The sequence below is a fragment of the Leuciscus leuciscus genome (genome assembly GCF_965113295.1).
Source record: "Leuciscus leuciscus genome assembly, chromosome: 20".
NCBI lineage: Eukaryota > Metazoa > Chordata > Actinopteri > Cypriniformes > Leuciscidae > Leuciscus > Leuciscus leuciscus.
In genome coordinates, this window is record NC_138744.1 from 28,724,355 (window position 1) to 28,741,232 (window position 16,878).

The following is a 16,878-nucleotide window of genomic DNA, read 5'->3' on the forward strand; positions in this document are numbered from 1 at the left end:
TTCTGTGATGGGGAATCTTTTTTGAAAGGAATTAAACTGTGATGTTAGTGATTTCAGTTGCTCCGGGACGTTGCCGCCATGGGCTAAACGAGAGACTGTAAAAAGAAAGATAAAAATTTGGACTGCTCACTCGTTCATTTAGATGGGATTCAAATTAGAGTGAAATACACGTTTGAGCTAGGACAGTAAAGTTGGCAAAGGAAAAACATTCAGGCATGTTGTTGTATTCCCTCTGTCAAGGGCTAGAATGGAGAAAGGGGGTATAAATGCATCGGTCGCTTCACCGGCTTTCCTCCAACTTCTTGGCAGCCATGGATGCTCAGATCCATTACCGGAGGTATGCTATTTGGACTAGTCATTAGAAGGATGTGAAACATCAGTGGAAAAGAAACTGCTCATCCCAGGAGGGCTTTAGACAACACAGAAAATTATAGTGTGTTCATATTCCCACATGTGCGTACAACAGTTCTGGACAGAAGTGATGTCCAAATATACGGTTCATTGTTGTCTGTGGATTCCTCAGTGGAGCAAAACTCTTACATGCTGATAGTGCAGATTATTGGTTGTTTATTTGCATGCACTGTCTGCAGTTTTTTATTGCTCGATTAATAAAGGAATTATTATTATCAGCTACCTGTGCAAATGTGCCCAGAAAATCTGTGCTGAATGAAACTGGCATGGTGCAGTTTCCGATAGTGCGGTTCAGAATGTTATAGATACAGCATACTCCTGCGATCTGGCATACTTTATTGGCACATTTGTGACTCCAACACTTTGATCCAGCCAAATGAATCAGTTCTTTACAATGCTGAAATTGAATTTGTCAACATTGAGTCTGGATATGTAACTGATTAGAACATTATTCTACATGATTTTATTGAATAACTTCTGCTATGATCAATAGAATATGTACAAAACATTGCTTTTAAATAAAATTAAATTAGTGCCTGCTTTCAGCAGATGCTATTGTTATTGTGAAACTAACTGTGCAGGCAAACAGTTTTGTGTTAAAGGTATAGTCTATAGTGAGCCTAATTTGCACAGGAGAGATACATGTTTGCACTGAAAATAAAGAATATTTGTTCTAGAAAAAAAGTAACAACAGTTGTTGTTAATTTGCCCTTCATTTGTCCTTCAATTCTGCTTGCTGATGTGGCGATTTTTATTTTGTCAATTTGCTTTAGCCCTGGAAACACTTAGATGTAATCATAAGATGTTAGGATTATACTTTTGACACTGTGTCCCCCTTTTGCATATGTACTTGTGTGTATATGAGCATTCATGTGTGTGTGTATCTGTGTGTGTATACGTGTGTTTCCTCTGTCGCAGCACATGATTTTCAGTGGCTGTGCCAAGTTAATTATGCCTGAGAAACGCTGGCGGTCAGCTGCATTCTGGAGTTTTTCAGCTAATTGCATCATCTCAGTGAAACAGGGTCGTTAACCTAATTATTTGTCTGTGACTGAAGGGGAAATAGAAATGTCTATGATCAAAACAAATGAAAAAGGGAATATAATAATCTTCAAACCATTAAATTGGCTTAATTTTAAATGGTGCAAGAGATTTTTATAGGGCAAATGTTGTCTATGTGACAATTGTAAACTGTACACTGGGAATCAAGCCTTTTTTTGTTGTTGTTTGTTTGATTTATTTATTTATTTGCATTTGTGACCCTGGATCACAAAACCAGTCACAAGTCGCACGGGTATATTTGTGGCAATAGCCAAAAATACATTGTATGGGTCAAAATTATAGATTTTTCTTTTATGCCAAAAATCATTAGGAAATGAAGTAAAGATCATGTTCTATGAAGAAAGGCGATTTTCTCAATGTTTAGATTTTATTTGTACCCTCAGATTCCAGATTTTCAAATAGTTGTGTCTCGGCCAAATATTGCCATATCCTAACAAACCATACATCAATGGAAAGCTTATTTATTCAGCTATCAGATGATGTATTAAATTATTATTTTCTCAATTAAAGAAAATTAGCCATGTGACTGGTTTTGTGGTCCAGGGTCACATTTGTGTATACCAGTGTTAAGGGGTAACTACCTAAAAATAGTGCCGCTGCTTACATAACTGCTATTACAGTAGTGCTACAGACAGTGTGTCTGCTATACAGCTATACAGCAATATTTAAATAATCACTGTTTGCGCTCTCTCATATGCTTCATTGTAATTCTTGGTTTGTTTGAACAATACAAATAATGAAATGATCAAATAAACAATTGTCCGATTTATTTACATCTTAGTGCAATATTTTTGTTTATCACTTTGATATCAATGTTTATCACTATGTTTTTGACTCAAGTTATAAACATAAGTAATAAAATATATGAATAAACTGGTAAATTGGTGAATAGCCTGAATAAATTGTGTCACCCTAATTCAAATAAGTTTTGTGCCAGGTAAATGCAGCATAGGCAATGAGGTGCCTTCGGAGATGGGGGGACTGGGGCAAACTGAGTATTGGGTCGTCATGGTTTAGGAGACACTGCCTCACTTGGTTCTAGACCAGGAATTCCGGGTGGGAATTGAGTGAGGGAGCGAAAAGGATGCCAAGTTGGCTCCTGAGGGAGGCTGACGCAGTCTCGCCACCCTCCCTCGCCTCGTGTTTTCTCTCATAAGATTCAACACTAGTCGGACTGGAAAGCTGGCGGCTGGTGGGGGAGGAAGAAGGTAGTGTGAATAAGAAATAGCGGAAGGGGTGGATCAGTCTCATCAAAAACATGCGCCGGCCAGTGCATTCCTGCGGCTTCCCTAAACCAAACTGGGCAGCCCGGAGTGGCGGTCTGGGGGGAAGGCGTTGTCTTTTCACAACCCTCAACAATTAGTAGTTAGTAACCTGTAGGCCCAGTAGATTATTTATATATATATATATATATATATATATATATATATATATATATATATATATATATATATATATATTGTAATATAGCTTTATTGTAGTTGCTACATCATCTGCTTGCATCTTGATAAATCAGTTTTTAATGAAGCTTCTGCAGCACTGTTCATCCAGTGTTTTTTTATTTTATTTCATTATGTCTAATTAAGTATGTACAGGCATGTGATGCTTGAAATCAATTCAAGTTTTATAATAATCGGATAACATGGAACAGCCAGCATTTTGCAATTTGATCTCATGAAAAATTAGACAAAAAGAGATGATTTGAGTGGAAAAACACACACCTGAACCTGGTTTATGTGTGTATTTGTAATTTTCCCAGGCCTCTGAATGAGACATTTGAACTCAGCTGATCTTTACCATGTTTTTTGCATACCATTACAGTTTGCATGTTCCCATTAGAAGGCATCTATGATCTCTAACTCTAGATGTATGGTGCGTGTATATCCATGAATACTTTCTTTAAAAGCATATCAGAGGTGTGTGTACTCTACAAATGTCTGTCTCTACAGTTATTTGTTCAATTCTGTATTTGTACAGAATAAGAGGAAACAATGCTGATCCCTGCATGTGAATGACATAAAATTAGAAAGTAGATTAAATTAGCAATAAAGATGGCTCCTTTCTTGTTATTATTCATATTATTCTGAAGAAATATTAAATAATATTTGATATAAATGATATAAAATGCAAAATGTCTGTTCACATCACGTCCATATTTTCTGCAAGAAAAATATTGAAATATTGAAATATTGCGCAGTGATAATTTTACTCAGATGCTTTGCTAAATTTGTACTGTAAATGTTTGGTTGATGCAGTTAGGTACACAAACATTTTTGAGAGGTTCTTGTAAATTCAGACCGAATATTTTTGGTTTAGTCGCATCTCATTGTTGAAATTGCAATAAAGGAAATTACAGTTCTTATTGACTTTCACTCACAGCATCTCTGTATTTCAAACATGACATGACACTTTTACTTTCACTTTGCTGTTTTTTTTGCAGAAAACCATCTTTCTTTCTGAAGCCTGAAGAACATGAAGAAGCTCCTGGAGTTCAGGCCGTCACAGACATTGTAATGCAGCCGCAGGAAGAAGATCCCATCTGGGCTTGATGAATGTTGGTCCTCTGCCAGCACACCCAAGCCCTGGAGGCCCGTCAGATCCAGAGGCCGACGCAACGGCGACTGATTTGACTGCAACTCTAACAGGGTAGTATGTCATTGTGTCACCAGGCAATTGAGGTTATTATAGGGCAGGGCAGACAGACAGGCCATGAGGTCAGCGGACCATACCATCATTACAAATGCAGGGCTGACCTACTTCAAACAGACTGTACTGCACTTGCCTGCTCTCACCAACCGGTTCTGCAGGGAAGCTGAAAAAAGTGTCAATAACATGAATTTGTTGCTATGAAGATAAGAAAGTCAATGCTGCTGCATAAATATGTTTAAAACAACCCAATCTTTTACGAGATGGCTAATTCATACGAATTTGTACGATGACCTACCCCTAAACCTAGTGAGTTCGTACGAATTAGCCACCTCGTACTCACTCGTACAAATTCATACAAATTGGTCGTGAGATAGCGTTGGTTTGAACACAATATAAAATACTCATACATTGTCCTAAGCTGGTCTATGGTGTTAAAGGGATAGTTCACTTTGAAATAAATTTTTGGTATGTTTTAGCTTACCTCAAGGGCATCCAAGATGTAGGTGTCTTTTTTTCCGCAGTAGTTTCAATTTTGATCTTTTTAGGTCAAACCGTTCTTTTCTGTCAGTCATAATGCAGGTCTATGGTCATTATCTCAAAACACAAGCACAGAGTCCAAATTAAAACAATTCCCCGTCGTTTTATATATACACACTAGATGTCGCCTTGTCTACGGCAGTTCATTGGAACGAATGTCTTTAAGGCGACATCTAGTGTATATATCTATGCACCAGTCTGTGCACACGTCAGATCAGATCACTTCGACATGGCTGCGTATAAGTGGTAAAAACGATATAAATACTGTTCGTTTTCTCACACAAACCGCTCGTTTCGTGTCTTAGGCCATCAATGTGTACTTACGATGGGGAATTGTTTAATTTGGACGACGGGGAATTGTTTTAATTTGGACTCTGTGCTTGTGTTTTGAGATAATGACCATAGACCTGCATTATGACTGACAGACAAGAACGGTTTGACCTAAAAATATAAAAATTGAAACTACTGCGGAAAAAAAGACACCTACATCTTGGATGCCCTTGAGGTAAGCTAAAACATACCAAAAATTAATTTCAAAGTGAACTATCCCTTTAATGAAGCTGGGAGTTACCACAACGAAGGATAATTATCTGAACACAACTGAAGATGAAGTGTGTTTTTTAATTTATATTAAAATACATTTTAATATGCATACTCACTGTAAATAAACAATTTTTAGGCTGATTCCTCAGAAAACTGTAAATACTGACTTTCAAAACATTGACCTATTTGTTTGAGCATCACAGCCAGCCAATGGGGTTTGTTTGGCCAATTGCAGACAGATGGTGTGTCCAGGAATCCTGTTTAAAAACAATACTTTTACAGTTTGTTTGGTGACACTATTGTCTCACAAATTACACAAGATGTCTACGGTTCCTGTCTGCCTCACTTTTGAGTGGTTGCCTTCTGAACTTGCTTTAATTCTTCATGGCCTAGATCCAACAAGGTGCTTGATACATTTCTCCGAGATTTTGCTCCATATTGACATGATAGCATCACGCACTTGCTGCAGATTCGTTGGCTGCATATCTATGATGCGAATCTCCGGTTCTCTATTGGATTGAGATCTGGTGACTGTGGAGGTCATTTGAGTATAGTGAACTCATTGTCATGAAACTAGTATGAGATGATTTGAGCTTTGTGACATGGTGCATTATTTTGATAAAAATAGCCATCAGAAGATGGTACACTTTGGTCATAAAGGGACAGACATGGGCAGCAACAATACTCAGGTAGACAGTGGCATTTAAACTATGCTCAGTTGGTGCTAAAGCTTTTTTTTTTTTTTTTGGCATCTCCATGTGCATCACAAATTGTGTAAAATGTAAACAAGATCTTTGCTGTTGCACTATACGCATCTAGGCCTACTATACACTGTGAATTCTGAGATGTTTTTTTTTTTTGTAATGTTTTTTTTTTTTCATGGCTGCTTTTTTGTGTATACATTTCTGAATTAAATGGACTCCTTATATAATTTGGTGTCCCTTTGTAGTCTCTAAGTGTCCTATATATACATTCATACACTACACTACATACATACACTAGAGCAGTATAAGGGCTGACAGGACAGGAAAGTCTGTTTTTCTGACGTGACTATTTCAGCGTACACATACGTCACTGGTAGTTCCTATTGTGCTGGGTTCTCTAAAACAGTCGTGATTCCTCTCTCACATCGTAACATGCTCCAAACACTCCTCTTAAGCACGCAGAATATTGTAAGTGGACTTCTTTTTTTTGTAATCGTGGCATCCATAATCGTAATCGCGATTAGAAATTTGATTAATTGTGCAGCCCTAGTTACAATAGATCTCAAGGACGCATACTTCCACATATCTATCCTTCCACAACACAGGAAGTTCCTGAGGTCTCACTTTCAGGGGCAAAGCTTACCAGTATTGGGTTTTTCCATTCGGTCTAGCTTTATCACCCCACACTTTCACCAAATGCGTGGATGCAGCACTAGCACCACTGTGTCTACAGGACATCCACATTCTGAACTACATTGACGATTGGTTGATTTTAGCTCAGTCGCATCAGCTAGCGGTTCGGCATTGAGATGTCATTCTTGCACACATGGAAAGGTTGGGGTTGAGGTTAAACATCAAAAAGAGTGTACTTTTCTATATTTACTGGATACTATGGTTCCGATGTGGCCGAGGCTACGCCTGTAAATTTTTCCCACGATTCGCTCTGCTCACGGGTATTCGCTGGGACAAGATTCATCTAACCTTGATCACCCCGTGGTGGCCGGGCAGAGTGTGGTTCTCAGATCTAGTGTCTCTCCTCGACGGCTCTCCTTGGGAAATTCTGATCAGGAGGGCCTTTTGTCCCAGACAGGGGGCTCAACACTTCACCCCCGCCCAGAACAGTGGAAGTTGTGGGCTTGCCCTCTGAGGGGACCCAGCTCATAGAAGGTCTATTAACTGAGGTTGTTGAGACCATTCTTCACTCTAGAGCTCCATGAGGAAACGGTATGCCCTGAAGTGGAATGTGTTGACTTCTCGGTGCAGTGGTCATCAGCTGGACCCAGTTAACTACCCTGTTGGTACAGTGCTGGAGGTCCTGCAAGAATGACTTGCTGCAGGGTTATCCCCGTCCACTTTAAAGGTTTACGTGGCAGTCATAGCTGCTTCCCACATTCCTTTGGGTCATATGTCTTTAGGGAGTGACCCCTTGGTAACACGTTTCCTCCGTGGCAATTTGAGGCAGAGGTCTGCAGTATGCACTAGGGTACCGGCATGGGATTTGGCCGTGGTGCTCCAAGGCCTGTTTCTGACTCTCAAGATGTTGTTCCTCATAGCTATCACTTCTCTTAAAAGGATAGGAGATTTGTAAGCCTTGTCGGTTGCACCTTCGTGCTTGGATTTTACACCCGGCATGGCAAAGGCGTTCCTTCACCCTAAACCAGGGTACATTCCTAAATTCCCCACTAATGTGGCCATGTCTATTGTTCTGCTGGCCTTCTGTCCTTCTACATCCCAGGATTCCGAACAGAAAGAAATAATCTGCTTTGTCCAGTTAGGGCATTGGATGCCTACGCCCACAGAGCTGCCCTGTGGCATAGATCGGAACAACTGTTTGTGTGTTTTGGATCTAGCATCTAGCATCAATGTACCATCTATCGAGGCTATCTCTCTTGCTTTCTCCTCCTACTCCTTTGGCAGTCCGGTCCCATTCAACTAGGAGTATGGCTACCTCTAAGGCTCTACTGTCAGGAGTTCAATTCAAGATGTTTGTGATGCGGCAGGCTGGTCCTCACCGCACACATTTGTGAGGTTTTATGACCTAGACTTGGGCTCTACACCTGGGGCTCAGGTGCTCTCGTCCTAGTGCTTTCTCGATTCACACTAGACAGACACTGGTCATTATGGCGTTGTGAGTACAGACGTTCCCACAGCGTCAATTGACGCAGCGCGAGTTCCCTTGAAAGAGAACGCCTCGGTTACGACTGTACCCTCAGTTCCCTGAAGAGGGAACGAGACGCTGCGTGGCCCTGCTATACCTCCTGCGTGCCTGTTAGCATCTTGCTTCAGCCTTGCTAGCCTTAGAAGCTAACGTTACACTGTTTGGCCAGGCTTTATAGTTTCCTGGTTGGTGATGTCACCCGCCTCTGACGTCTCATCACACCATTGGACTGATTCCACACGTGCTGAAGGCAGGGAAACAAGGAAGTTAAATATACACAGATAACAAACTAAAGAACAGGTGTCATGATCACATCAATCACCATATTAACCAATGGAAGCGGGAACAGAGACAACAGGAAACCAAGAGAAGCAAACTAAAAGTCCATGAAAATGAAACTAAATGAACAAATAACTGAATAATCCTGACAAAATGTAAGTGATTGAAATATTTCATACAGCAGCTGATGATATCATTGACATTATGAAGACAGGCATTTTTCAAAAGCTAAAAGCCCTGATGATCTACGCCATCAGTTGCACCATAATTTAATTTGCATTTTTCCCTCTTAGATATAGATGTAACTGAGATAATTCAGGGCTGTGGAGAGAGCACCGTCAAGTGCTCCTATGTAAAACAAGCAATTACACATGCTGCACGAGCAGTATGCTAAAATATGGCTTCATATGACTCACTGCCATAATGCTTCTGTTCCTTTTACAAAAACAACATTAAAGGGTTAGTTCACCCAAAAATGTAAATTCTGTCATTAATTACTCACCCTCATGTCGTTCCAAACCCGGAAGACCTTTGTTCGTCTTCAGAACACAAATTAAGATATTTTTGATGAAATCTGAGAGCTTTCTGTCCCTCTATTGATAGCAACGTCATTGTAACTTTCAAGGCCCAGAAAGGTAGTAAAAACATTGTTAAAATAGTCTATGTTATTACAGTGGTTCAACCTTAATATTAAGAAGCGACGAGAATACTTTTTGTGCGAAACCTTTTTGTGCGAATAAAATAAATAAATAACAACATTATTCAACAATCTCTTCTCCCACGTCATTCTCCTACGCTGTTGACGTAGTGTAAACAGTGCAGCGCTTCTGAGAACCCAGAAGCTGCACTGTTTACACTACGTCAACAGCGTAGGAGAATGACATGGAAGAGAATGTTGATTAAAGTCGTTTTTTTTTTTTTTTTTTGGCACAAAAAGTATTCTTATCGTTTCATAACATCAAGGTTGAACTACTGTAGTCACATGAACTATTTTAACTATGTCTTTACCAGCTTTCTGGGCCTTGAATGTTGCAATGACGTTGCTGTCAATGGAGGGACAAAAAGCTCTCAGATTTCATCAAAAATATCTTCATTTTTGTTCCGAAGATGAACGAAGGTCTTATGGTTTTGGAACGACATGAGGGTGAGTCATGAATGACTGAAATAAAAATTTTGGGTGAACTAACCCTTTAAAGCAGAGAAATGTATATATAGGACACTTAGAGACTACAAAGGGACACCAAATTATATAAAGAGTCATCAGAAATGTATGCACACCAAAGCACCCATAAAAAAAAAAAAAAATACATTACAGAAAAAAAAAGAAAAAAAACTTCTCAGAATTCACAGTGTATAGTAGGCCTAGATGCGTGCAGTGCAACAGCAAAGATCTTGTTTACATTTTAGACAAGTTGTGATACACATGGAGATGCCAAAAAACAAACAAACACTAAAACCACCTACTACAGTACACGGAAATTTTCTGTATTTCTGTTAGTCTTTAATGTTCTATTATTTTGGAATTTAAAAGGTTTTCTAGTATCAATCAATCAATCAATACATTTTTATTTATATAGCGCCTTTACAACAACCAGAAAGGTGCACAAAGCGCTTTCCATAAAACACATAAAAAAGGCAACAGGATATAAAAATTGCAAATTAAAGCTAATTTAAGCAGTTAAAACAAAGTAACTAACACAACGACTAAAAACACAGAAAAGGTGGTTACGTGTTGAAAGCCTTCCTGAAAAGAAACGTTTTTAACTGCGATTTAAAAACACTAAACACAGTTATGTTACGAAGGGGAGTAGGTAAGGCATTCCACAAAGTAGGTCCCTGGATGGCAAAAGATCGGCCTCCAAACTTTTTGCATCTAAACTTAGGGATAATCAAAGAAATGCTCTGAGAGGAGCGGAGGGTTCTGGCAGGTTGGTATACAGTGACCAGCTCGGAGAGATATGCCGGGGCCAGACCATTGATGGCCTTATAAACAAACATCAGAACCTTATACTCCACCCTAAACCGTACCGGGAGCCAATGAAGTGAGCAGAGGATTATTATTACACAAAGATTATTATTCACGTCGGCACAAATGATGTTCGACTCCGCCATTCGGAGATCACCAAAATTAATATTAAAGAGGTGTGTGAACTTGCAAGTAAGATGTCAGGCACTGTAATTTGCTCTGGCCCCCTTCCTGTTCGCAGGAGTGATGAGATAGTCAGTAGATTGTGTTCACGCAATGGCTGGCTGTCGAGGTGGTGTCCGCAAAATAATATAGAATTCATAGACAATTGGAAAAGTTTTTGGGGCAGACCTGACCTGTTGAAAAGAGATGGTATTCATCCCTCCTGGGATGGTGCTGCTCTTCTTCTAGTAATTTGGCTCATAGTCTTAGAGATAAAATATGACAATCTGGGGCTAAGGTCAGGAAGCAGACAGACTGGCTAAACCGACCGTCTGCTAGCTGTCTCACATCACCAAGGTCAGATAAATCCCATCACATAGAGCCTCTTTCACCTAGCTATCATCACAAACGGTGTCTGTTCCCCGAATTTGGAAATCCAAAAAATGCTGTAATTTATAATAATATTTTCAAAATCACTAAGAAATTTAGTTTTAAATAGACTTCTTTTGAAGTGTTGGTTCTTAAAGGCACAATATGGGATTTTTTCTCCACTAGGGGTCGCTAACCTATTTACAATAACAAAGGCGTAGATTGATGACGCAACATTTGCTATGAATTATGGATTTTGTCGTCAACGTCAAGCCGACCGATCTAATAATGTATATGGATTACTGAATACATCGATGCTTTTATCATGACTGTGATATGAACAGAGGCGGACAGAGTACACAGCTTCATTACTTGAGTAAAAGTACAGATACCCCTTGCTAAATTTTACTCAAGTACAAGTAAAAGTACTACAGTCAGATGTCTACTTAAGTAAAAGTACTGAAGTACTTGTTTTTAAAAGTACTTGAGTATCAAGAGTACAAGAGTACATTTTCTAAATATTGCATTACTACTGCCACAGTGCTTACATTGGTAAACACAGCAAACACTTGAAGCGAAAATGATCATTAGCTTGTTCAGAAAATTGAAATAGTCTGGCGAGGTGGGGCCATGGGTTGGCACATTCCTGGGATGGACCTGCTGCGTCTTCATCCATTGTTTCGTCCATGGTTTCGTCTCTTATCTAAATCTAACCATGGAGTTGACTTTGGCGGAAAGCTGAAGGTGATTGCTGATAGGCTGTCCCAATCAGTGGTGCCTGCGCAATCCAATCACGTTTGAGAGGGAAACAACAAATTGAGGGTTTCCGAGATTTTTCTTTTTTCCTTTTTTTTTTAGAAGTAACGGGTACTCACGGTTATGGATAGAAATGTAGTGGAGTAAAGAGTACAATATTTGCCTCTCAAATTTACTTGAGTAAAGTCATGAGTACTCCCCAAAAATGATACTCGAGTAAAGGCTTTCTGCTCAGCTCAGCTACCGTTCGGACGCTCTTGCTTACTGCTCCGCGCTTTGCTCTATCGCTTTTATATTTTATCTTCTATATTTTTATATTTTAGCTCCTTTTATCACCTAATTTTAACTTCAGCAAATCAGCACAGTGCTCAAACGACAAAGTTTGGATTATCACAAAAACGCAGAATTCTTCTACCCGACCAGCTTACATTCCGGGGAAAGGAAAACACAACTGCCTACAAGGATAAGAGAGAAAATGCCTCTTCTGGAATCTACTTGCTGCACTAACTGCCACAGACTTTTACAAAGGATTGCAGTTCTTGAAACAAAGTTATTTACGGGACCACCAAACCAGACGGAACACACAACAGAGCTTCGTCATGGACACCCTCAGCATATAGCCGGTGAGTCCCATGAAACTAGTGCTCCTCGACAGGTAGAGAAACAAGCCGATCGACTTACAAATCGATGGCACAAACAGGGAGCGAGACCCAAAGGCACTCGAGACATCAGATTGTCACGAGCCCCACATATTACCGCAGTAGCATCCTCTACCCCAGATACAGCTCTGACAAGGATGGCAAACACTGGTCTCCCACCAACACCTATACATCTTGAGAACAGATTTGAAGTACTAATGAATGTAAATGAGGAATCCCCAAACGTGATGAATGTGATCGAACACAGACTGAATAGGCCAGTAGCTAACACTGATGCTAACTGGCGCTCAAGGTCGAGCAGACAGCGGCACTCAGCTCAGAGCACAGCCGAGCCCAGGACTCTGATAGTGGGGGACTCCATAATCAGAAACATTAGCAGCAGGGATACAACTACATGCTGCCTTCCACAAGCAACAATTTCTGATATAAACAGGGAACTTCAGAACATTCTAATGAAACATAAGACTGCAAATCGACTCATAATTCATGTGGGGAAGAATGATATTCATAAAGAGCAGTCAGAACTCCTTAAGAAGGATTTCAATGAACTTTTTGAAACACTTAAAAGACTGAAAGTTCAAACATTCATCAGTGGACCACTCCCAGCAAGAGGAACAAACAGGTTTTCACGGCTGCTTGGGATTAATACATGGCTGCAAAAAACCTGCAATATAAAAGGAGTAAACTTCATTGACAACTTCAATCTTTTCTGGAGTCAGAGACAACTATTTCATCGGGATGGCCATCACCCAAACAAACTTGGTTCAAGAGTGTTAAAGGACAATATCGACTTCTCCCTCAATCATCCTTCTGCAGTGTGTGTCAATCTGAACGACACACACACACCTGGAAACAGTATGAATGAACACGGGACTTCACTTCAGCAACAAGATGGACATGCGGTTGACATATCACACAAGGACAATGATAACACCACTGAGCCACAACAACCTCTGCTCACGGACACAATCTCAGCTGAGCCATGCCCACAGAGCTCACCACAGACAGACATATTAGAACTGCTCCAAGATTCAGCACCCAAGGACGACTTCCTGGAAAACAGCCAGGGAAGCCAGGACAGCATATCACAGCCTCCTATAACACCTGAGCAACAGCCCCTTTCACCAGATACTTTCTCACTCTCGCCAGCGACTCCACTCCTGTGCTTCTCACAGAAAATGGAACAACTAGTGCATGCTGGAACCAGACTATCCCACTCTTTTGCTGCAAGCCCCCAGATACCAACCAAAAATCGTCAGGCACCTCAAACACCGAAGCCTGCGCGCCGAGCTCGCCCGCCCCCTCCTCCTGTGAGAGCTCTTCGGCCTCTTCGGCCAAAACGCCAGGGCCCACACCCTCCTCCATCTGCTCGAGGTGAACCAAAAACAACTGATACCAGCTCTCAGTGATGTGTTTTGGGTTCCTGTTATGATAACAGTAACTTTCTCAAATGTTTACAGAACAAGCGGGAACCCAGTGTGCCTGTATCTTTCTCTATTGCTGTTCTATTACAAGATAGAAAGTCTAAGGCCTTCAATAGCCGTACAGCAAACCCAACTAATCTGGTGCCTACTACATGTCAAACTAAGATTGCTGTGGGGACAAAAAGTAAGACTGTTAAGTTAGCACTTTTAAACATTCGCTCACTTAAAAATAAATCACTTCTAGTCAACGACTTAATAACCACAAACAACCTGGACTTTATGTTTCTAACTGAAACCTGGCTAGAAGACAACTGCAGTGCAACAATCCTCAATGAAACATGCCCTCCTAACTTTACTTTTATGAGTGTCTGCAGAGCTGTTAAGAGAGGTGGGGGTCTAGCTGCTCTTTTTAAAGATATCTATCAATGTAAGCAAATATCATTTGGGAATTACCCGTCTTTCGAATATCTGGGTACTGTGTTAAAAGGTGCTCCTCGCATTTTACTTATCATTATTTACAGGCCTCCAAAATATTCTCCAGCCTTTGCTGAGGACTTTACAGAACTGTTATCAACAATTACCTCAGAGTTTGACTGTTTTGGCATTGCTGGAGATTTTAACATTCACATAGATAATGCAGAAAACAATATGGCCAAAGAAATCAAAACTGTTTTAAAAACTTTTGATCTGACTCAGCATGTACATGGACCCACACACAATCATGGACACACTCTAGATTTACTTATCAGTAAGGGTCTAAACATTTCATCGATTTTTATTAAGGATGTAGCACTGTCTGATCATTTCTGTATTTTCTTTGATATATTGATCTCTCCTGCCACTGAAGCTAGATCTGTGTCTGTCAAGAAGAGATGCTTAAATGAGAACACTAGTGTACTATTTATGAAGGCTATATCCTTAACACCAAGCATATCTGCTGACTCTGTTGATTTTCTCCTTGATTCTTTTAACTCAAAAGTTAAAAATATAATTGATGATATTGCTCCTGTTAAAGTCAGGAAGAAGAGTGGCAGACAAAAAGCACCTTGGAGAAACTCAACAGCAGTGCAACATATGAAAAGACAATGCAGAAAAGCAGAGCGCATGTGGCGGAAGACAAAACTTGTAGTCCATTATAACATCTACAAAGACAGCCTGCATGCTTTCAATATGGAACTAGGCAAAGCTAGACAGACTTTCTTCTCAAATATTATAAACAGCAATTTAAACAACACACGCACTCTTTCTGCTACTGTAGAGAGACTGACAAACCCCCCAAGCCAGATTCCTAGTGAAATGCTCTCAAACAGCAAGTGCAGTGAGTTTGCTTCTTTCTTCTCTGAGAAAATCAATAATATCAGAAAGGTGATCAGCACATCCTTGAGTTGCACTGGGGTCAGACAGATCAGACCACCTGAGAAAGTAGCTACTATGTCTGACTTCAAAGAAATTGATGGCAAAATTTTGGAAGAAACCGTACAGCACCTTAAAACATCAACATGCGCCCTTGACACACTTCCCACATCTTTCTTCAAAATTGTGCTAAACAGTTTAGAAGCAGATCTTCTAGAAGTGGTAAATGCCTCACTTCTCTCTGGGAGTTTTCCAAACTCCCTGAAAACTGCAGTTGTCAAGCCCCTCCTGAAAAAGAGCAATCTGGATAAGACCATATTAAGCAACTATAGACCGATCTCAAATCTTCCTTTCATAGGCAAGATCATTGAAAAAGTTGTCTTCAATCAGCTGAACAAATTCTTAAGCTCGAATGGATACTTTGACAACTTTCAATCTGGTTTCCGACCGCACCACAGCACAGAGACAGCGCTCATAAAGATAATAAACGATATTCGCTTAAATACTGATTCAGGCAAATTATCAGTGCTGGTACTACTCGACCTCAGTGCTGCATTTGACACTGTCGATCATAACATACTTCTTGACAGGCTGGAAAACTGGGTGGGGCTTTCTGGGATAGTCCTAAAATGGTTCAGGTCATACTTAGATGGGAGAGGTTATTATGTGAGTATAGGAGACCATAAGTCTGAGTGGACATCCATGACATGCGGAGTCCCTCAAGGCTCAATTCTTGTGCCTCTCCTGTTCAACCTGTATATGCTCCCAATGAGCCAAATAATGAGAAATAACCAAATTGCTTACCACAGCTATGCAGACGACACACAGCTGTACTTAGCCCTATCGCCTAACGATTACAGCCCCATTGACTCCCTGTGCCGATGCATTGACGAAGTCAACAGTTGGATGTGTCAAAACTTTCTTCAATTAAACAAAGACAAAACTGAAGTTATTGCGTTTGGAAACAAAGATGAAGTTCTCAAAGTGAACGCATACCTTCACTCTAGGGGTCAAACAACTAAACATCAAGTCAGGAATCTTGGTGTGACACTAGAGTCAGACCTTAGTTTCAGTAGTCATGTCAAAGCAATAACTAAATCAGCATACTATCATCTGAAAAATATTGCAAGAATTAGATGCTTTGTTTCCAGACAAGACTTAGAGAAACTTGTGCATGCTTTCATCACCAGCAGGGTGGATTATTGTAATGGACTCCTCACTGGCCTTCCCAAAAAGACCATAAGACAGTTGCAGCTCATACAGAACGCTGCCGCTAGGATTCTGAGCAGAACCAGAAAATATGAACATATCACACCAGTCCTCAGGTCTTTACACTGGCTCCCAGTTAGATTTAGGATTGATTTTAAAGTATTATTACTGGTATATAAATCATTCAATGGCCTAGGACCTCAATACATTGCAGATATGCTCACTGAATATAAACCCAACAGATCACTCAGATCATTAGGATCATATCAGCTAGAAATACCAAGGGTTCACTCTAAACATGGCGAGTCTGCTTTTAGCTATTATGCCAGCCGCAGCTGGAACCAGCTTCCAGAAGAGATCAGAGGTGCTCCTACAGTGGTCACATTCAAATCCAGACTCAAAACACATCTGTTTAGCTGTGCATTTACTGAATGAGCACTGTGCCGCTGTTCGTCCGACTGTTTGTACTGTACTGTATTTTACACTATTTTTCTAAACTGTTTTAATTATTCTTATTTCTTTTAATTATTTTAATTTCTCCTATGTCAGCAGGGCATTTAGCCCGAAACTGTAAATGCCCACTCAGAAGGTGATAATGTGAAAGTGATTAATGTGGGTTTGAAAGTAGAACAGTATT